Raw genomic sequence first — 24,101 nt, 5'->3', positions numbered from 1 at the left:
GGATTTTATGCCCCCACCGTGAGGAGCAGCGGTGGGTGAAGAAAATGGCAGCAGGTCGCCATGCAGCCGCGATCTTCCTCGTAGCAGTCCATGATAATGTGCCGGCCGGGCCGCCAGACCCCACCCCCTCCCAAATCATGCGGAGGGGATATGCTGTCCAACGCCAGCAATGGAATCAGCTGCCTGTGTGCTGGCGCTATTTTTAAAGGGCAGCCAGCCCTGCTGGCTAATTTACATTTTTAAAGTTATAACCCCACACACTGTACTGATTAAAAATCTGTCACCTCTTTCCCACCTCCCAATGACAATTAAATTCAATATGTGCCTTATTCTCCTCCCAAAACACTTACCTTCAGTACTTGACCTTCCACCACCACAAACTGAACAAAGTGCATAGGTCACCCCCTCCCACCATGCCCTACACTCATACTGTGAATCTGACCCTATCCCCCCCCCCCACCACAGCACTAAAATTCAAAAGCTCCCCCCTTCCCCACTACAGTGGCGTCTGCTTTCCCTGGACGGTAAAATGAGGGCGTGTGCGTGCCGGCTGCCACTCAGAAGATCACGGCCTGAAGATAAGATTGGGGTGAACTTTATTTAAATCCATTCATGTGCTTAATTTAAATATTCAAAGCCAGTCCCATTGCCCAGCAGTGGTTGGGGGGGGGGGGGAGGGGGGGGGCGCTGCCAGGGAACCTCGCCACCGTCGGGAAGATCGGGCCTGGCACTCCCAGTATCGGACTCCGTGGCGGGCCGCTGCCGGAACAATTTTCTGGACCCCACCCCCTCCCCCCTGGCAATGGAGTCAGACATCGGGAGCTCAGTAAAATCCCGGCCATGCTATCTACAAAAATGAGGTACACTGAAATGTCCTCCATATCAGTAGGCCTGAATGTGGACAGTCAGCTCTGGAGAAGAGAAAATGAGGGAGATGGAATCATTACAAAATTTAAGTATTTTGATGTATTGAAAGCAGTGATATACAACACAGCATATCGAGACTTCAAAAGCATTTTGCTCGGCATTCCTTTCCAATGAGTCATCTTATTAAAGAAATACATAATTTAAATAAAATGTTACATGTCTGTAAAATCATAGACTTGGCAACTAATTAGAAATAGTATGCCTAATGTGTTTTCTAATTTGTACAAAATAAGTCATTTAAAACATTACATATTTAGAGAAAACTGTGGTGCAATCAGGAAAGTTATGAAATTAGAAAAGTTACATGTCTTAATTAATACATTTTTTAATAATGAGTGCCTAGGCCATCCTTTGTACAGTAATATTTTGAATGGTCCATTTTACTGTGCTAATGACAGCAAAGCTGTCAGCGTTCACCATCATTGCACTGGTGAGAGGACCAGAAACTTCCGAGTGCGCACTTATAACACTTACATCCAGAAGCTGCGTTGAGCCATTTTGTGTTACTCTGGATGTTTCACTATTGCACACGCTGATATCAAGATTAAAAGGAAGAAATGGCGCTGGCGAGAATTTGGGCTGACTACCCACTAATAGTGAAGTATTTTCACTATAACATTTTAGGGCTGGTGTTTTCAAGTGGAAAGAGCCTGTGGATTCACTTTGTGAATAATTTAAAAATCCGGACCAATGAGTACACCGATACTGGAAGGCATTTCAACTTTCAAAACAGTTGTGGGAGGGGTCTGACATTTTCAGCGTTTTAACTTAAAGATGTTTTAACTTTATTCTGATTTATCAGACTTTTAAAAAAATACGTATAATTTTACGATTTTCCGAAATGACTGATATTAATGTGATTTTTTAAAAATTGTATAAATTTATGATCTTTTCTGAAGATTCTGCTCAAATTTATTCTTTTGTCTCAATGGCTTTTTTTAGCATGAATCTATTATGACAGATACTGCAGTAGCTTCGTTTTTACCAGTTATATGGTCATTGTTTCTATTTACAGCACCACATGATCTGTCCTATTCACCCACGTTAGAGAACACTGCAAAGCCACATTGAGGCCTATGCAATGAGGGAATCCTCCGTCTTTGCAAGTGAAATTCTCACCCCCACCATCGCCTTTGGAAGTTTGCACTTTACTGCAAGGCCAATAACTTATTCATGAGAATACATACAAAGAACAGTACAGCACAGGAACAGGCCATTCGGCCCTTCAATCCTGCGCCGATCTTGATGCCTGTCTAAATTAAAACCTTCTGCACTTCCAGGGACCATATCCCTCTATTCCAATTCTATTCCTGTATTTGTCAAGATGCCTCTTAAATGTCGCTATCGTACCTGCTTCCATTACCTCCCCCGGCAGCAAGTTCCAGGCACTCACTACTCTCTGTGTAAAGAACTTGCCTCACACATCCCCTCTAAACTTTGCCCCTCTCACCTTAAACCTAGGTCCCCTAGTAACTGACTCTTCCACCCTGGGCAAAAGCTTCTGACTATCCACTCTGTCCATGCCGCTCATAACTTTGTAAACCTCTATCATGTCGCCCCTCCACCTCCATCGTTCCAGTGAAAACAATCCAAGTTTATCCAACCACTCCTCATTGCTAATGCCCTCCAGACCAGGCAACATCCTGGTAAATCTCTTCTGTACCCTCTCCAAAGCCTCCACGTCCTTCTGATAGTGTGGCGACCAGAATTGCAAGCAATATTCTAAGTGTGGCCTAACTAAGGTTCTGTACAGGTGCGGCATGATTTGCCAATTTTTATACTCTATGCCCCAACCGATGAAGGCAAGCATGCTGAATGCCTTCTTGACTACCTTATCCACCTGCGTTGCCACTTTCAGTGACCTGTGGACCTGTACGCCCAGATCTCTCGGCCTGTCAATACTCCTAAGGGTTTGCCATTTACTGTATACTTCCCACCTGCATTAGATCTTCCAAAATGCATTACCTCACATTTGTCCGGATTAATATCCATCTGCCATTTCTACACCCAAGTCTCCAACTGATCTATAATCCTGCTGTATCCTCTGACAATCCTCATCACTATTTGCAACTCCACCAACCTTTGAGTCATCCGCAAACTTACTAATCAGACCAGCTACATTTTCCTCCAAATCATTTATATATACTACAAACAGCAAAGGTCCCAGCACCGATCCCTCTGGAACACCACTAGTCACATCCCTCCATTCAGAAAAGCACCCTTCCACTGCTACCCTCTGTCTTCTATGACTGAGCCAGTTCTGTATCCATCTTGCCAGCTCACCTCTGATCCTGCGTGACTTCACCTTTTGTAAGAGTCTGCCATGAGGGACCTTGTTAAAGGCTTTACTGAAGTCCATATAGACAACATCCACTGCCCTTCCTTCATCAATCATCTTCGTCACTTCCTCAAAAAACTCAATCAAATTAGTGAGACATGACCTCCCCTTCACAAAACCATGCTGCCTCTCGCTAATAAGTTCATTTGTTTCCAAATGGGAGTAAATCCTGTCCCGAAGAATCCTCTCTAATAATTTCTCTACCACTGATGTAAGGCTCACCGGTCTATAATTTCCTGGATTATCCTTGCTACCCTTCTTAAACAAAGGAACAACATTGGCTATTCTCCAGTCCTCTGGGACCTCACCTGTAGCCAATGAGGATACAAAGATTTCTGTCAAGGCCCCAGCAATTTCTTCCCTTGCGTCCCTCAGTATTCTGGGGTAGATCCCATCAGGCCCTGGGGACTTATCTAGCTTAATGCTTTGCAAGACACCCAACACCTCCTTTTTGATAACGACATGACCCAGACTATCTACACTCCCTTCCCTAGACTCATCATCCATCAAGTCCTTCTCTTTGGTGAATACTGATGCAAAGTCCTCATTTAGTACCTTGCCCATTTCCTCTGGCTCCACACATAGATTTCCTCCTCTGTCCATGAGTGGGCCAACCCTTTCCCTGGTTACCCTCTTGCTCTTTATATATGTATAAAAAGTCTTGGGATTCTCCTTAATCCTGTTTGCCAATGACTTTTCATGACCCCTTGTAGCCCTCCTGACTCCTTGCTTATTCCTTCCTACTTTCTTTATATTCCTCAAGGGCTTTGTCTGTTCCTAGCCTTCCAGCCCTTACGAATGCTTCCTTTTTCTTTTTGACTTGGCTCACAATATCCCTCATTATCCAAGGTTCCCGAAACTTGCCAAACTTATCCTTCTTCCTCACAGGAACATGCCGGTCCTGGATTCTAATCAACTGCCGTTTGAAAGACTCCCCCATGTCAAATGTTGATTTACCCTCAAACAGCCGCCCCCAATCTAAATTCTTCAGTTCCTGCCTAATATTGTTATAATTAGCCTTCCCCCAATTTAGCACCTTCACCCGAGGACTACTCTTATCCTTATCCACAAGTACCTTAAAACTAACGGAATTATGGTCACTGTTCCCGAAATGCTCCCCTACTGAGACTTCGACCACTTGGCCGGGCTCATTTCCCAATACCAAGTCCAGTACGGCCCCTTCCCTAGTTGGACTGTCTACATATTGTTTCAAGAAGCTCTCCTGGATGCTCCTTACAAATTCTGCCCCATGCAAGCCCCTAGCTTGAGTCTCAGTCAATATAGGGGAAGTTAAAATCACCCACCACTACAACCCTGTTACCTTTACATCTTTCCAAAATGTGTCTACATATCTGTTCCTCTATCTCCCGCTGGCTGTTGGGAGGCCTGTAGTAAACCCCCAACATCGTGACTGCACCTTTCCTATTCCTGAGCTCCAACCATATTGCCTCGCTGCATGACCCCTACGAGGTGTCCTCCCACAGTACAGCTGTGATATTCTCCTTAACCAGTAATGCAACTCCCCCACCCCTTTTACAGCCCCCTCTATCCTGCCTGAAGCTTCTAAATCCTGGAACATTTAGCTGCCAATCCTGTCCTTCCCTCAACCAAGTCTCTGTAATAGCAACATCATAGTTCCAATTACTAATCCAAGTACTGATCCTGTGGCACTCCACTTGTTACAGTTTGCCAACCTGAAAATGCCCCATTTATCCCAACTCTCTGTTTCCTGATAGCCAATCCTCTATCCATGCTAATATATTACCCCCAACACCAATGACAGATGTTAGGCTAACTGGCTTATAGTTTCCTGCTTTCTGTCTCTGCCCCACCCCTTTCTTGAATACAGGGATTACACCTGTGGTCTTCCAATTCAATTCCCTTCTGAAAGCCACAACTGCCTCCACCACCCTTTCAGGCAGTGCATTCCAGATCTTAATTATTCGCTGCATAAAAAATGTTTTCCCTTACGCTGTCTTTGGTACTTTTGCGAAACATTAAATCTGTGTCCTCTGACCCTTCCACCAATGGGAACATTGTCTGAACAGAACATTTTATATTTTCTCACATTAGTGTAATGTACTGTTGGATACAGGTTTTTTATTGCTAGTGGTAGCAGTAATGGTGGAACAATTGAAAATAGTGAATATAAAATATCACTTCATATAACAGAATAAACACAGTATAATTGCACTATAAAATGTCCTACCCCTTCTGATACTTTTAAAAGATATCAGCGAGAACCCAATTTACATTCTCAGTTCACTTTAGGAACCAATGTTTTGTGGAAAAAACTGATTCCTTGGTAATGGAAACTATTTAGGTTACAAATGATCATTGTTTAAAAGTTGCAGTCTTTCATTATATTATTTCCATAAGGATGATATAGATACAAAACAAAAATGTGGAAATGCACAGATCAAAACGAAGACAACATAACAGTTAAAGCAGAATTTTCATCAGAACTCCTCAGGGTTCTGTTCGCAAGACTCCATTCCACTAACACTTCGCTATTTGTAATTTATAACATCTCCCTGATCCTTATTTCCAATCCTATTTTCCAATTCCATTGAAGGGTATGCACCCGAAACGTAAACCGTCTGTTTTCTGCACAGATGCTGATTGGCCCTGTGTTTTCAGCTATTTCCAATATCCTGAGCAGTATTGCTTAAAAACTACTATATTGACTTAGAATACATAGTGACCAAGAGTAAATTTATTAAGTCCTATGTAGCAAACTAATAAGTGAGCTATTAAAATTCACTTTCCACTCACTATAGCATTGCCGCAGGAAGTGAGATTCAAGAATCCATGATACAAATCAGACCGTCTCACTTACAGATGACAGGAGCTCCAGATTTAGTTTTTTTTCAACAAAACATCGTCCAACACAAACCATAAACTCAAAGTTTAACCAAGTTAAATGTTGTGAAGCATGTTACAACCTATGCGTACCACCATAAGTCTCTGTTCTGCTATAAAATACATTAACCAACATTCAATATTGACATATGTTTCAGATCAGGATATGGAATAAACTATTCGCATACCTCTAAAATAAATATTTATTTGAAAAGTGTAGTTCAAAGTTAATTTGTAGAAATTTCTCTCCTGTTTCTAATTTGCATAATTAATATGTAGTGTGGGGCTGTTGTATGTATGAATATCAGTATTTAATATTTGCATGGATCTACAATCACTAACCTTTCAATACTAACACACATGGGAAACAGTAAATCCAGCTTCCACAAAGATGAGCTGTTTTGGAGACCAAGATTAAAGATTCATCAAATATTGCTTAAAATTTACAATCCTGCAGAAGTCTTATTTAATAAGGTCAACTGTGAAGTATGATCCCACTAGTGTTAATCTAAGCCAGGAAAGAGGGTAAGGGGAAGCAAAAGTTGAAACCCCTAATCAAAAGAGATGAGCACATATAAGACTGTGAATGTGAGCAGGAAAGTATAAAACTGAGTGTTTTTATTTCAATTGTTCATAGGAGGTGGGCATTGCTGGCAAGGCTAGCCTTTATTACCCATCCCTAATTTTCCTTGAGAAGGTGATGGTGTGTTGCCGCCTTGAAACACTGTAATCCGTGTCGTCTGGGTATACCAACAGTATTGTTAGGTAGGGAGTTCCAGGACTTTGGTTCAGCAATGATGAAGGAACAGTGATATATTTCCAAGTCAGGATGGTGTGTGACTTGGAGGGGTATTTGCACATGGTTGTGTTCCCATGTACCTGCTGCCCTTGTTCTTCTGAATGGTAGAGGTCACAGGTTTGGGAGGTGCTGTTGAAGGAGCCTTGGTGAGTTACGGCAGTGCATCTTGTAGATGGTACACACTGCAGCCTGGGCACATCAATGATAGAGGGAGTGAATGCTTAAAATGGTGAATAGTGTGCCAATCAAGCAGGCTGGTTTGTCCTGGATGGTGTCAATCTGCTTGATTGTTGTTCGAGCTGCACTCAACCAGGCAAGTGGAGAGTATTCCATCCCACTCCTGACTTGTGCCTTATAGATGGTGGAAAGGCTTTGGGGAGTCAGGAGTTGAGTCATTCACCACAGAATACCCTGACCTGCTCTTGTAGCAACAATATTTAAGTAACTAGTTATGTTTCGAGTCAATGGTGACCACCAGGATGTTGGTGGGGGATTCAGTGATGGTCATGACATTGAATGTCAAGCAGAGGTGGACATACACTCTCTTGTTGGAAAAGGTCTTTGCCTGGCACTTGTGTGGCACAAATGTTCCATGCTAATTATCAGCCCAAGCTGTCCAGGTCTTGCTGCATGTGGGCACACTTCATCATCTGAGGAGTTGCAAATAGAACTGAACACAGCAATTATCAGTAAACCTCCCCACTTCTGATCTAATAATGGAGGAGAGATCATTGATGAAGCAGCTGAAGATGGTTGGGCCTCGGATAATACCCTGAGGAACTCCTGCAGTGATATCCTGGGACTGAGATGATTGACCTCCAACAACCATAACCATCTTCCTTTGTGCTACATATGACTTCAACCAGCGGAGAGTTTTCGCTCTGATTCCCATTGACTCCAGTTTTGCTAGGGCTCCTTGATGCCACATTCGGTCAAATGCTACCTTGATGTCAAAGGCAGTTATTCTCACCTCACATCTGGCATTCAGCTCTTTTATCCATGCATGGCTGAGACTGTAATGAGGTCTGGAGCTGAGTGGTTCTGGCAGAAACCAAACTGAGCGTCGCTTAGCATGTTGTTACTGAGAAAGTGCCACTTGATAGAGCTGTCGACAATCCTTCCCATCACTTTGCTGATGATTGAGCAAAAGCTGATGGGACATTAAATGGCCAGATTGGATTTGTCCCGCTTTTGATGGACAGAACATACCTGGGCAATTTTCCACTTTATCAGGTAGATGCCAGTGTTGCGGTTGTATTGGGACAGCTTGGCTAGAGGCATGCCTATTTCTGGAGCACAAGTCTTCAGCTCTACAACCAAGATGTTCTGAGGTCCATATCTTTGCTGTATCCATGCGCTCAGCCAAATCTTGATATTACGTGGATTGAATCGAATTGAGTGAAGCCTGGCTTCTGTGATGAAAGCAAAATACTGCGGCTGCTAGGAATCTGAAATAAAAACAGAAAGTGCTGGAAATACACAGCAGGTCTGGCAGCATCTGTGGAGAGAAAACAGAGTTAATGATTCAGATCTGTGAACTTACATCAGTTCCTCTCTCCACAGATACTGCCAGTCCGGCTATGTATCGCCAGCACTTTCTGTTTTTATTCTGGCTTCTGTGATGTTGGAGACCTCAGAAGGAGGCCAAGATGGAATTAACCACTCAGCACTTCTGGCTGAAGATGATTGCGAATGCTTCAGTCATTTTTTGCACTCATGTGCTGGGCACCGCCATCATTGAGGATGGGGATGTTTGTGGAGCCTCCTCCCATCAGTTGTTTAATTCTTCACCACCATACACTGTAACTAGACTTCACAGCTTTGATCTAAGTTGTGGGATCGCTTAGCTCTGTCTACAGCATGTTGCTGGCCCTGTTTAGCAGCATGTAGCATAAAATTACGAAGCAATATGAATACATTTAGAGAATGGGCAAAACTATGGGCTGGATTTTGTGTAGGAGGTGGGGCTCCCAGTGCCGGGTCGAAAAGGTGGGTGGAACCCTGCCTCTGCGTTTATTCAGCCCCCTGGAGCGATCCTTTGGTCTTTTGGGGTCAAAGTGCAAGGAGGTGGGATCCTCGTCCCTTTAAAGACTTAATAGTGGAGGGGATCCTGCCCCCAAGAGCTACTGGCCAATCACAGGGCTGGCAGCTCAGCAGTATTGGTAGTGCCACCAGGAGCAGTGGCCACCGCTGGTACTGCAGATGCCTTGGACCCAGGCCCAGCGCTGGAACCCTGGAGAAGAGGAAGGTGAGGCAGGGTCGCCGGGTCCAGTCTGGATGGAAAGGTCACAGACCTGAAATATTAACTCTGTTTCTCTCTCCACAGATGCTGCCAGACCTGCTGAGTATTTCCAGCACTTTCTGTTTTTAATTCAATCAAGTTAGTCAGATATGTTTTGCCTTTTATAAATCCATAATGGCTTGATTAAGCCTTGTTTTCCCAAATAAAAGTTTATTTTGCCTCGATAATGGTTTCCAATAACTTCTCCACCACAGATGTTAGGTTAACTGGCCTATTGTTTCCAGGTTTATCGCTCTCCCCTTTCCTGAATAGTGGTATAACATTACTCCTGTATCAATGAGGACTGAAAGATTACAGCCAATGCCTCTGCTATTTCTATCTTTGCTTTTATTAGCAACCTATGATATATTCCATCTGTGTCAGCTAAAACTTAGTGAGTAAGTAATTTTAAAAATATGGCACTGAAGACATATTTTGGAACAATGAGGGAATTCAACCTTAACAAAGAGGACTGGTGCAATTATGAACGAAGATTACACATTTTGCTTAAAGCTAACAAAATCAGATATCAGGATAAAGTGAATGTTTTCCTGACCATGATAGGGCCGGATGCGTTTGTGGTGGTGTTTAACTAATGTTGCCCATGAGACCCCAGTACTTTGGACTATTCTGAAATTAATGAGATTCTGGATTTATATTATGGCTCGACTAAGAACGAAATTTTGCTGTGAGTTGCAGTCCATGGAAGGAAGCAGTTGTCAAATGAGTTGCTTGCAGATTATATTCCAGAGTTAAAGAAACGTTCTTGTCACTGTGGTTAAGGTGCGAACTTAGAAGGCAACCTTAGAGACATGTCCATTGGAGGTCTACAGAACAGTAAAATCCCAGACAAACTTTTGGGTAAAGGCAACAAGCTGAAGTGGAAGGAGGCCTCTGATAAAGCCACAGCTATGGAAATGGCAGGAAGAGATAGCTGCAGATTGTAAGGAAGTTCTTTCCCAGAGATGTCCGGAGAGGTCCAACAGATTTCAGCAGGAACCAGGCAGCCAAGTTCACAGACTCAGAGTCAGAAATTTAGATGCTATCATTGCCAAGGTAGCCACCAACCATCCAAATGCTCCCATTTCCAGTCAAAGTGATATACCTGTGGGAAATTCAGATAGGCTGCATGCAGGAGTAGAGGAAACAGTAGTGCTCTAAGTAAAGGTAAAGCTCCAGGTCACAACAATGCACCAGGTTGAGGTCACAGTAGACCTCAAGCTAGTTCAGGCTTCTGGAAGTCCTCAAATGTGCATATGGTAGATATGGAAACAGATGTTGGTGTCATCGAGCAGGAAGATCAAGAGTTGTACTCAGTCAGAGAACAAGAAAAACAGAACATAGAAGTTGAGAGAAAAAGGGCTGAAGCTATAATTCCAGCACCCACAGTAAAAATGAAAGTTGGAGAGTCACAACTTGCTTTTGTCATTGATGCTGCCACAGCAGTGTTTGTTCCTTTCAAAAAACTGGTGTGAAACTTACTTGTTATTCCAATAACAGTACTCTAGTATTAGGAGAACTGAGTGTTAGGGTGGAATACAATGATGCATCCTTTAACTTTCCATTGGTAGGAGGGAACAAAGTCTCGCTGATGAGACAAAATTGGCTTAAGAACATATGTTTAAACTAGGCCAAGTTATTATTAGTATGGATCAGTAAGAGTATGTCTAACATTGAGGAAATGAAGACTGATTCATTTTTAGCACGAGTTACCTATGAATTAATTTACATACACAAATGAAATGCCAGTGTCTGCCAGAGAAATTTCTGAAGAAACTCGCAAGGATGTGGTGCTCTGCAAAGTACTCAGATTTGTCATGAATGGCTGCTCTAAAGGCTGTAATGATGAGAAATTGCAGGAGTATTTCACATGTAGAAATTAACTAAGTATAGATCAAGCTGTCTCCAATGGTGTTGAGTTATTATTCTGCCAAAATTAGGCAGAGATTGTTACAGAAACTTCATCAAGAGCACGAAGGAATAGTCCAAAAAGCTATTTTTGGTATCCAAAGGTAGATAGAGATATTGAAGAATTGGTGAATAATTGTGAAGTGTGTCTCAGAATGAGAAATGATCCAACCAAAGCTCCTACGGTCCAAAGTGAAAGTCAGGAGGAAAGTGCAAGTCACAAAGAAACTGGAAGTTTGCGGGTATCCACCAGTAGAGCAAAGTGAGTCAGGGTCTTTGATTAAGACTAATCAATCAATTTCACAGTCCCAACCATTAAGTGGAGTTGGTAGTCCAAGTCCAAGTTCAGGGTCAACACAGTCTGAGATGTTGGGAGAGCAGAGTCAAGCTAATGGAAATGGAAGAAGACACCCAGACAGAAAGAGAAAGAAGCCAGATAGGTTAATTGAAAGTATGTAGGAAGGAAGAAGAAATAAGCTAATCTTTTCATTACTTCTTGTAAATTATGATATTTTTGTTAAAGACATACTGGTGTAAAGGAAAATAAATTTTTTACATGTAAATTACTCTGCAAGTATTCATTATATATGTTCTAGTTGTGATTACCGTAATAAGCGTGCAACTCAACCTGTTAAATTTCAGGGTATTGTTACTGTATTATGGGAAATTATGTACTTATGATATTTTACATTGAATGTAAAAAAAATTATTTGGGGAGTGCAGTATACTGTATTAAACTAGCTTATTGTATTGCAATATCATTTGTATACTGCTCTCTGTTGCCCTCTCTGTTGGTAGGTGTAAATAAAGTTTCCAACATGGCTGCTCCCAGTTAAGACCTCATGTTAGTTTTACCCTGAATACACAACACTCATTTAATACTTTAGCCATATCCACTGCCTCTATATGAAGATTTCCCTTTGGATCCTTAATAAGCCCAACTTTTTCCTGAGCTAATTGCTTACATTTCATATGTTTAAAGAATGTTTTAGGGTTCAATTTAATGCTGCCTGGTTTTCTTGTAACCTCTCTTTGCCTCTTGTATTAACTTTTTAAATTCCATCCTGCATGTTACATAATCTGCATACTAATTAACTGAATCTTGCTCCTGATATTTGTCATAAGCCTCCTTTTTTGTTCTATTTTAATTATTTTCTTCAGAAATTAGACAATGTTCACCATTCATTTGGAATTTCCATTAAGTGCTTTTAGAAGGCAAGGCTCTCTGTCAGCAATGTAAAGTTGGCAAATTATCCCTTGAAGTGTCAGAGAATAATTTTTCCGAAAACTGAATTCAGCATAAGTGTTGACATTATAAATCATTTGAGTGGTCAATATTAGGACAGATGTTGGGAAATACAAGGAAATCCCTGAAAGTTTGCATTCAATGTTCTCTCTTCTATAGTATTAAAAGACACTGCAGCAGGGGTTGGCAACGTGTCCATACACGTGTGGTAAAACTTTTGAGATCTGTGTTAATTTTAAATGTCGTCCTCCAAGCCTTTAAACTTATGTTTTAAAATAAAATTTTAAAACAAGTTTAAAGGCTTGGAGCAAGACATTTAAAATTATCAGGAGCAAAAGTAATTACAAAGGACCAGGATCTTCGGGCATAGGGCTCGGTCCCATGGCCCACCAAAGTTTTGCATCCGGCCCACCACTCAAAAGCACGAATGGTTTGCCTGCATGCGGACCTCCACTGAATAGCAGCGCGGGGTGGGAGGCAGAAGTCGCTGCGAATTCTGGTGCCACCAATCAAGTGCTCGCTGCCCATGTCCGGCCTGTGCAATCAGCCATGGAGAGCATTGGTGTGAGTAGAACAGCTAGGATAGTGCACAGGAAAGCAATGATAGAACTGGAAAGGTAAGACTTCTTTGAGCAAGAGCAAGCTGTTTTTTTAGGCAGACAGTCCATGTTCTCAGCACTCCAAAGGTCCTGGTTTCTCTCAGAGTGCCGGTGCCGAGCGGCAATGTGTTTCTGCTCTTGGTGCATGGTGAGGGAGGTGGGGGGGGGGGGGGGGGGGTGGAGAGAGTGAGAGAGGGAAAGGGGGAAGGGAGAGAGAGGACGAGAGTGAGTGAGAGGACAGGGAGAGTGGGGCAGAGAGAGATTGGGGGGAGAGCGCTGGGGAGAGTGAGAGAGGCGGGAGAGAAGAGTGGGGAGAGGAGGAGAGAGAGGGAGGTGGGAGAGGGGCTGGAGAGATGGGGGAGAGAGTAGGGACAGAGGGAGAGAGGTGGGAGAGAGGCAGGAGAGTGAGGAGAAGAGAGAGAGGGAGGGGAGAGAGAGGGAGGGGAGGGAAGGGAGAGAGAGGGAGGGGAGAGAGAGGGAGGGGAGAGAGAGGGAGGGGAGAGAGAGGGAGGGGAGAGAGAGGGAGGGGGAGAGAGGGAGGGGGGAGAGAGGGAGGGGGGAGAGAGGGAGGGGGGAAAGAGGGAGAGAGGGAAGGGGCAAAGTGGTGGGGGAGTGAGAGGGGGTGGGACACAGGGAGGGGGCATAGAGGGGAGAGGGGACACAAGATAAGGAGAGAAAGGGGACACAGAGGAGAGGGATGGTCAGAGGGAAAGAGAGATGGACACAGGGAGAGGGGAGATAAATGGACACAGAGAGGAGAGAGAGATGAACACAGAGAGGAGAGAGGGATGGAGAGAGAGATGGACACAGAGAGGAGAGAGGAAGAGGGGAGAGAGATGGACACAGAGAGGAGAGAGGGATGGAGAGAGAAAGAGATCAAGATCACTCCTGACAGATGGACATTTATCTGAATTCTCCGCATTGCTAAATCAACTGTGTGGTAGAAATTGATGACTTGGCAAGCAAAAACAATGCCAGAGATATCTCACTAAATAGGGGAAAATGTGTTTTAAATTGGACTGTGTTTTGATGGCATTAGGTTGGCTATACACTTTATATAGATATACCCATGTCCATGGCTGAGTCAATAATTTTGTCAAATGTCATTGTGCGAAATGTTGGTTCCTATCCCGCCACTACAGTAACCATCCTGAATAGGAGGCTCAGCTTATATTTCTGCTCGCTCCACAGACTAGATCCTCAGTCCAAGTAGATTGATTCTTTTGGGATAGTTACCTCAGCATGAAACCAGAGACCTTCTTGATCAGCATGGCTCAGTAGCACACTAGGTGTTGCATTTAGAAAGAAAATAGTGCCTTTCATGACCACAGAGCATCCCAAAGTGTTTTACAGCCACTGAAGTACTGTTGAAGTGTAGTTCCGATGAAGGGTCACTGACCCGAAACGTTAACTCTGCTTCTCTTTCCACAGATGCTGCCAGACCTGCTGAGTGGTTCCAGCATTTCTTGTTTTTATTTCAGATTTCCAGCATCCGCAGTATTTTGCTTTTATTATAATGTTGAAGTGTAGTTACTGTGCACATCTTTAAAATAATGCCATGGGATCTTTTATGTCACTTGAGAAAGCAGACTGGGCCTCTGTTTAATGTTTCATCCAAAAGACAACATTTCCGACATTGCAGCACTCCCTCAGTTAGCCCTGCAGTGTCAGCCTTGATTTTGTGCTGAAGTCCAGGAGTGGGACTTGAAACTCACTTTACTCACTTCTGCCTTCTAGTGTTCTTGATTAATGTTTATAGACTTTGCAAGGATAAAAACTTTAATGTATATGCTGTATAACAACTCCACCCAATAGTTCCAAAGAAGTTAAACCAAGAATATGCAAAAGAGCTGAATAAAGTTTTAGACCCCTTCAAAGGTAACTTTTTACATTGCATTTGTAGTTGCTTCTGGTAAAACAGAGAGCAACCCTTAAAGTGACATGTCAATCCCAATGCTACAGCACATAATCCTATATAGATATGGTCACACTGCAGATGACTGACATTTAGCATTGACTGCCATTAGTATAATCAAATATAGTTCCCTGGATAAGTCATGCCTTACGACATTAAAGTGTAATGTTTTGTCATGCACAGAAGGAGCCATGATGAAATAAACAATGAAATAGAAGAATTAAGAATTTAAAAAGTTAACAGTTAAACAAAACCACAAAAACATGGACAGTCAAAATGGAGCAGCAGTCATGTGACCCCCTCCTGTACCAGAAATCAACAAACCTGTCAGAAATAGCTCTGGGAGAAACCCCTTTGAAATTGAATATTAATGATTCTTATCAACATGAATGAACTAACAAAGGATTTTGGAGACAGACGGACTCACAGCCCAAAGCAAAATTGAATGGGTGTAAAATAACACCGTGTTAACAGAACGGTTCCCATTCAGAAGTCAATCGATACCCATGTTCTCCACATCCTGGTCCATTGTGTGATCACACCAGGGGAGAGGGCCATGTTTCTCCAAAGAGAAACTCTAACGTGATGGATTACTTCCTTTAAAAAGTAGCCCTCTGGAGACAGAGGGGAGATCAAGTCAACACCTTCAGAAAGCAGTCCAGACAGAGGCTGTGCAAGAGATCCAGCCAAACAAGGAAGAAGCCCTGCTGCTAATTCTACAGTTCAATTTGCTGCAGCAGAGAACTTAAGGTGACCACCACCTCCAGTCTGAAGTCTTAGCCACCAGAAATCTACAACACCTCAACAAGTTCAGGACTACAATCACCCAGGCCTGAATCTTTAGAAGATTCACTTAAGAAGATTCAACAAGTTTACTGTAAACCATGAACACTTACCTCACTTTGAACTTTAAACTACCTACCCTTTTCTCTCCATCTATTTATTCTTGCATATTTGTGTGAGAGTGAATGTGTGTGTAGATGAGGTTGCAACCATTTCGAGAATTGTGCAAAAATAGTTATCTTTTTTAACCTAAAAGAAAACCTGTCATTTGTCTGTTTATTTGACCTGAAAGACACCTAGAGGCGAATGCAACATTTAAAAAAAGACCATTGCGGTCAGTTGGGAGGTGAACAGTGGGACCCACCCATACCTCTTTCCACCAGTCCATAACAATATACACTGACATATCACCGCAATTCCCCATGATCAATGCATTTAATCTTTATACAGAATGTTGCTCAAGGGAAATGGATTGTCTAGTTTGGAATTGAGACATGCAAACCAAAATAGGCTCAGTTTCCATTTCTGGTCTGTGTTAAATTAGCTGATTTCAATTCTGATTTGGGGTACTGGAATTGGCTTCCATGTGAGCTCTTGATGCCTACTTTGTGCTGGAGACGGGGATCCTGGTGCCAGGCCAAAAAGGCAGGGGGATCCCCGGCTCTGCCTTTTCCTCCCATCACCGCGCACCACCCCCCCACCCCCTAACGCCGGAGCAATCCTCCTGTCTTTTTGTGTCAAAGTCTTAGGAGACAGAATCCCCATCCCTTTAAAGTCTGCCTCCAAGAGCTGCTGGCCAATCAAAGTGCCAACAGCTCAGCAGTATGGCTGAGTGGCCTACTCCTGCTCCTATTTTCTATTGGCAGCGCCACAAGGAGCAGTGGCCACTGCTAGTAGTACAGAGGCCTTGGCCTCAGCAGAGGAACCCCGGACAAATAGTAGGTGAGGCGGGGTCACCGGGGACAGTCTGGAAGGCCCCGGTGAGGGGATGTGGGGGAGTGATCGTTCAGTCTAGGGGGAAGGTGAGTCCGGGGGTGGGGGGGGGGGGGGGGTAAAGCTGTTCCCAGTGTGGGTCCTCGTAGGCCACAAATTGTCCTCATTTTACAAGGCATCCTCCTCTTGTGGCAGAGGAAACCCTCCCGCCCGTCGGTACGGTCTCAGTAGTGGTGGTAAGAGACCCTTAATTGCCCGTTAATAGGCCACTTAAGGGCCTCAATTGGCCTCTGGGCAGGAAGGCCTTCGTCAGCCTATCCCACCCCCGGGAAGATTGCTGGGCGATGGGGAGGCGAAGGGCCTTCCACCCCACCACTCTTCTATCATGATACTTCGCGCCCTCCTGCCTCAGGGAGGGGGTGGGGGGAGGGGGGAGACTGTAAAATTCCAGCCAGTCTGTGGATACTGTGAAAACAGAACAGGGCTTAGATGTCACACTCCCTGTGGTCAAACTGCCTAACAGTCACTGCCCAGGCTCACACATGAAGAGAGTTCTCACTGATAGCCCTTTGAATCTTATCTCAGCAGGAATACCTACAGGAAAAACGGAACAGGAGTAGCCCAGTTAGTCTCCCCAAGCCTGTTCTGCTATTCAATGAGATCACATCCGATCTGTGATCCAGCTTCACCTTCAGGAGAAGAGCAATTGAACTGAAAAATAACAAATACAATTGCATTATCACCCTTTGACTTGTTTGCCACTTAACAATTTGTTAAAACGTAACCCCCCCCCATAAGTATATGACATCAGCCGGAATTTAATATAGCCGTGATTGCGCGCCCATCGGCTGAGAAGTCCAGGAGGAGCTTGCTTTAGCTGGGCCTTAAAACCACTCAGTAATTTTACTTGGCCCAGGCCCCCTCAGGTCATAAGTCCCGACCAAGGCTAATTAAGGGGAATTACCGGCATAGACTCTATGAGCCAAGCAGCCTCTTTCTGTGCCGTAAACTTTCTATTATTCTATGACTCTGAGGCAGGAGTCCAGCTGGGTGGAACTGCTGTCACCTGGTTCCGTTCTTATCTATCTAATCGTAGCTGGGGAATTACTTGCAATGGCTTCTCTTCCTGCTCCTGCACCATTAACTCTGTTGTTCTCCAAAGATCTATCCTTGGCCCACTCCTATTTCTCATCTACATGCTGCCCCTCGGTGATATCATCTGAAAGCACAGCGTTCGTTGTCAGCACATGTGAAAACTCTCAGCTCTACCTCACCACCACTTCTCTTGACTCCTCCACTGTCTCTAAATTATCAGACTGCTTATCTGAAATCCAGTATTGGATCAGCAGAAATTTCCTCCAATTAAATATTGGGAAGACTGAAGCCATTGTTTTTGGTCCCCGCCCCAAACTCTGTTCCCTAGCTACTGACTCTATCCCTCTCCCTGGCAACAGTCTGAGATTAAGCCAGTCTGTTTGCAACCATGGTGTCAAATATGACCCTGAGGTGAGCTTCCGACGTCATATTCGTGCCATCACTAAGACCGTCTATTTCCACCTCCATAACATCGCCCTGACTTGGTTCATCTGCTTCTGAAACCCTCATACATGCCTTTGTTACCTCTATTGACTATTCCAACACATTCCTAGCTGGTCTCCCACATTCTACCCTCCATAAACTTGAGGTCATCCAAATCTCTGCTGCTCATGTCTTAACCCGCACCAAGTCCGTTTCCCTATCACTCCTGTGCTCGTTGACCCACACTGTCTCCCAGTCAGGCAACATCTTAATTTTAAAATTCTCATCCTTGTTTTCAAATCCCTCCATGGCCTCACTGCTCTCCCCCCACCCCCCTTTCTCTGTAATCTCCTCCAGCCCCACATCCCTCCTAGATGTCTGCACTCCTCTAATTCTGGCCTCTTGTGTATTCCTGATTTTAATTGTTCCACTATTGGTGGCTGTGGCTTTAGTTGTTTAGGCCCCAAGCTCTGGAATATCCTCCCTACATCTCTCCACTTTTCCTTTAAGATACTCCTTAAAACCTACCCCTTTGACCAAGCTTTTGGTATCCTGTTGTGGCTTGGTGTCACACTTTGTTTTACAACGCCCCTGTAAAGTGCCTTGGGACATTTTATTATGTTAAAGACACTATATAAATACAAGTTGTTGATGTTGTTGTTGCCTTTGCCCCATATCCCTGAATACCATTGGTTAATAAAATTCTATCAATATCAGTTTTAAAATCAACAATTAATCTAGCATCAAGTGTCATTTGAAGAAGAGAGTTCCAAACTTTTACCATTCTTTGTGTAGAGAAGTATTTTCGAATCTCACTCCTGAAAGGTCTTGCTTTTATTTTTTAGACTATGTTCCCTACTCCTAGGCTCCCAAATTGCAGAAATACTTTCTTCTATCTACACTATCTGTTCCGCTCAAATCGTAAATCAGATAACTTTCTAAATTCCAGGGAATGCAACCCTCATTTGTGTAATCTCTCGAAATAAGTCAAGTGTATTGTAGTATAGATTGCAACTCTATTTTTTGGAAGTATGATGCATTAAACCAATTCAATCTTCTCATATCCTTCCTCACAACAGATATTGTGGAGGGAAAGTAAAAACAGCCAGTGTGCAAACTCTCACTCCATATTATGTCCTTTGCAATGTGAATTGGAGTGTTCCAAATTTAAAGCTGAGATTTCATGAGATCACCATGATCCAGAAGCAATACATTTATAATGGGTCAGAATTTGCAGTTGATGTAAATAGTGAGGCTAATAGTGCTCACTGATATTTATGCGGAAATCAGACAACTTTTGGTGACCGTTACATGCACTAATGGAGCAATCTGGAATTTGCTCTCCGAAATGCCATACTCTTCCAATGTCTACACGATAATGATATCTTGCCAGAGACTGGGCATTGAAATGTATTAAATGGTGTCAAGTTGCTATATTTTCCTGATATACATGAATTAAACTTTCGAGAAATGGTTAGGGCTTGTCCATTTCAGTGCAAGTACCCTTTTAATGACGTGACAAATCTTAAATACCGTTAAACAACCTCTCTGGCACTGAAAATTAACTTTTTCAAGCGTGGAGTCTAATTACTTCAGATTTTAATTATTGTTGGGACTTGAAATATAAATATAAAAAATGTTTGAACTTGCTCTTTCTGTGACTTTTAACTTTCTTTTAATTCCATCGTTCTTTCCTGCTCTTTATTTCACTTTCTGTACCTGATTTGAATTCATTATTCGAACTTACACTTCCTGGTTCAGACTCTGTGCTGCTCACTAACAATTCTTCAGTCTGATTAAGGTTACTTTCTCAGTTCACACAGGCCAAAGATACTCTGTAGAGGGTGTTGCGTTTTCTGATAGTTGGCTGACAAAAACGTCCAATGTGAAATCCTGTAGAAAGTTGATGTGCAAGTGGTAAAGATTGCAAAATCCTATAATGTCTTAAAATGTGTAAAGTGTGCCTGAGTTTCCTGCTGTGCTCACTATTTCAAAATGTCCCTCTTTCTTGAGATTAAGAACATAAGAAATAGGAGCAGGAGAAGGCCATTCGGCCCCTTATCCTGCCCCGCCATTCAATGAGATCATGGCTGATCTGCCCCAGACCTCAACTCCTCTTTCATGCCAGCTCCTCATAGCCTTCAACTCCCCGATATTTCGAAAATCTATCTATCTCCTCTTTAAATACTTTCAGTAATCTAGCCTGCACAACTCTCTGGGGTAGAGAATTCCAGACATTTACTCCCTCCGAGAGAAGAAATTCCTTTGCATCTCAGTTTTAAATGAGTGTCCCCTGTTCTGTAACTATGTCCCCAAGTTTGAGATTCCCCCACTAGTGGAAGCATCTTCTCAACATCTACCCCGTCAAGCCCAAGCCTCCTCAGAATCTTGTATGTGTCAATAAGATTCATTCTTATCACAGGGATCCGTGCTGGGACCACTGTTGTTTGTGATATACATAAATCTCATTCTTCTAAACTATAATGAATAAAGGCCTAACCTATTTAGCTGTTCTTGATAAGACAACCCCTTCATCCCAGGAAATAGCCTAGTGAATCTCTTTTGAACTGCCTCCAATGCCAGTATATCCTTTCTTAAATACGGGGACCAAAACAGTACACGATACACCAGGTGCGGTCTCACCAACACCCTGTACTATTGTAACAAGACTTCCCTATTTTTAAACTCCAACCCCCTAGCAATAAAGGCCAAAATTTCATTTGCCTTCTGAATTACTTGCTGCACCTGCATGCTAACTTTTTGTGTTTCATGCACAAGAACACCCAGATCCCTCTGTGCTGCACTTTTTTGGAGTCTCTCTCCACTTAAATAATCATCTGCCTTTTGATTCTTCCCAAAAAAGTGCATGACCTCACACTTTCCGACATTCGTGTGATTGGTAAAAACTTTTCGTTCCTTTTTCGTTTATCTAAGTTAAGACTAAGTTAAGCTTAAGATTAAAAATGGCAGGAGATCTCAGACCCGTGTTATGCTCCTCTTGCTCAATGTGGGAGCTCAGGAACACGGCTGATGTCCCTGACTCCTTCACGTGCTGGAAGTGTGTCCAGCTGCAGCTCTTGTTAGACCGCATGACGGCTCTGGAGCTGCGGATGGACTCACTTTGGAGCATCCGCGATGCTGAGGAGGTCGTGGATAGCACGTTTAGCGAATTGGTCACACCGCAGATTAGGATTGCTGAGGGAGAAAGGAAATGGGTGACCAAAAGGCAGAGAAAGAGCAGGAAGGCAGCGCAGGTGTCCCCTGCGGTCATCTCCCTCCAAAACAGGTATACCGTTTTGGATACTGTTGGGGGAGATGGCTCACCAGGGGAAGGCAGCAGTAGCCAGGTTCATGGCACCGTGGCTGGCTCTGCTGTTCAGAAGAGCGGGAAAAAGAGTGGAAGGGCTATAGTCACAGGGGATTCGATTGTAAGGGGAGTAGACAGGCGGTTCTGTGGTCGAAAACGAGACTCCCGAATGGTATGTTGCCTCCCAGGTGCATGGGTCAGGGATGTCTCAGATCGGCTGCAGAACATTCTGAAGGGGGAGGGTGAACAGCCAGTTGTCATTGTGCACATAGGCACCAATGATATAGGTAAAAAATGGGATGAGGTCCTACAATCAGAATTTAGGGAGTTAGGAGCCAAGTTAAAAAGTAGGACCTCAGAGGTAGTAATCTCAGGATTGCTACCAGTGCCACGTGCTAGTCAGAGTAGAAATGAAAGAATAGTCAGGATGAATGCGTGGCTTGAGAGATGGTGCAGGAGGGAGGGGTTCAGATTTTTGGGACATTGGGACCGGTTCTGGGGGAGGTGGGACTATTACAAATTGGACGGTCTACACCTGGGCCGGACTGGAACCAATGTCCTTGGGGGTGCTTTTGCTAACGCTGTTGGGGAGGGGTTAAACTAATGTGGCAGGGGGATGGGAACCAAATGAGGAGGTCAGTGGACAGTAAGGAGGTAGTAACTAAAGCCTGTAAGGAACTAGATAATGAAGTCAGCGTGACTAAGGGGAAGAGTAGGCAGGGAGCAGATGATGAACGCAAAGGGACTGGTGGTCTGAGGTGCATTTGTTTTAATGCAAGAAGTGTAGTAGGTAAGGCAGATGAACTTAGGGCTTGGATTAGTACCTGGGAGTATGATGTTATTGCTATTACTGAGACCTGGTTGAGGGAAGGACACGATTGGCAACTAAATATCCCAGGATATCGATGCTTCAGTCGGGATAGAGAGGGAGGTAAAAGGGGTGGAGGAGTTGCATTGCTGGTCAAAGAGGATATTACAGCTGTGCCGAAGGAGGGCACTATGGAGGACTCGAGCAGTGAGGCAATATGGGCAGAACTCAGAAATAGGAAGGGTGCTGTAACAATGTTGGGGCTGTACTACAGGCCTCCCAACAGCGAGCGTGAGATAGAGGTACAAATATGTAAACAGATTATGGAAAGATGTAGGAGCAACAGGGTGGTGGTGATAGGAGATTTTAATTTTCCCAACATTGACTGGGATTCACTTAGTGTTCGAGGTCTAGATGGAGCAGAATTTGTAAGGAGCATCCAGGAGGGTTTTCTAGAGCAGTATGTAAATAGTCCAACTCGGGAAGGGGCCATACTGGACCTGGTGTTGGGGAATGAGCCCGGCCAGGTGGTTGAAGTTTCAGTAGGGGACGACTTTGGGAATAGTGATCACAATTCCGTAAGTTTTAGAATACTCATGGACAAAGACGAGAGTGGTCCGAAAGGATGAGTGCTAAATTGGGGGAAGGCCAACTATACCAAAATTCGGCAGGAGCTGGGGAATGTAGATTGGGAGCAGCTGTTTGAAGATAAATCCACATTTGATATGTGGGAGACTTTTAAAGAGAGGTTGGTTAGCGTGCAGGAGAGACATGTTCCTGTGAAAATGAAGGATAGAAATGGCAAGATTAGGGAACCATGGATGACAGGTGAAATTGTGAAACTAGCTAAGAGGAAAAAGGAAGCATACATAAGGTCTAGGCGGCTGAAGAAAGACGAAGCTTTGGAAGAATATCGGGAATGTAGGACCAATCTGAAACGAGGAATTAAGAGGGCTAAAAGGGGTCATGAAATATCTTTAGCAAACAGGGTTAAGGAAAGTCCCAAAGCCTTTTATTCATATATAAGGAGCCAGAGGGTAACGAGAGAAAGGATTGGCCCACTCAAGGACAAAGGTGGAAAATTATGCGTGGAGTCAGAGAAAATGGGTGAGATTCTAAACGAGTACTTTGCATCGGTATTCACCGAGGAGAGGGACATGACGGATGTTGAGGTTAGGGATAGATGTTTGATTACTCTAGGTCAAGTCGGCATAAGGAGGGAGGAAGTGTTGGGTATTCTAAAAGGCATTAAGGTGGACAAGTCCCCAGGTCCGGATGGGATCTATCCCAGGTTACTGAGGGAAGCAAGAGAGGAAATAGCTGGGGCCTTAACAGATATCTTTGCAGCATCCTTAAACACGAGTGAGGTCCCGGAGGACTGGAGAATTGCTAATGTTGTCCCCTTGTTTAAGAAGGGTAGCAGGGATAATCCAGGTAATTATAGACCAGTGAGCCTGACGTCAGTGGTAGGGAAGCTGCTGGAGAAGATACTGAGGGATAGGATCTATTCTCATTTGGAAGAAAATGGGCTTCTCAGTGATAGGCAACATGGTTTTGTGCAGGGAAGGTCATGTCTTACCAACTTAATAGAATTCTTTGAGGAAGTGACAAAGTTGATTGATGAGGGAAGGGCTGTAGATGTCAAATACATGGACTTCAGTAAGGCGTTTGATAAGGTTCCCCATGGTAGGTTGATGGAGAAAGTGAAGTCACATGGGGTCCAGGGTGTACTAGCTAGATGGATAAAGAACTGGCTGGGCAACAGGAGACAGAGAGTAGCAGTGGAAGGGAGTTTCTCAAAATGGAGACGTGTGACCAGTGGTGTTCCACAGGGATCCGTGCTGGGACCACTGTTGTTTGTGATATACATAAATGAT

This window comes from Heterodontus francisci, chromosome 4, assembly GCF_036365525.1.
Source record: "Heterodontus francisci isolate sHetFra1 chromosome 4, sHetFra1.hap1, whole genome shotgun sequence".
Taxonomy (NCBI): Eukaryota; Metazoa; Chordata; class Chondrichthyes; order Heterodontiformes; family Heterodontidae; genus Heterodontus; species Heterodontus francisci.
Note: the sequence above shows the minus strand (reverse complement) of the source record.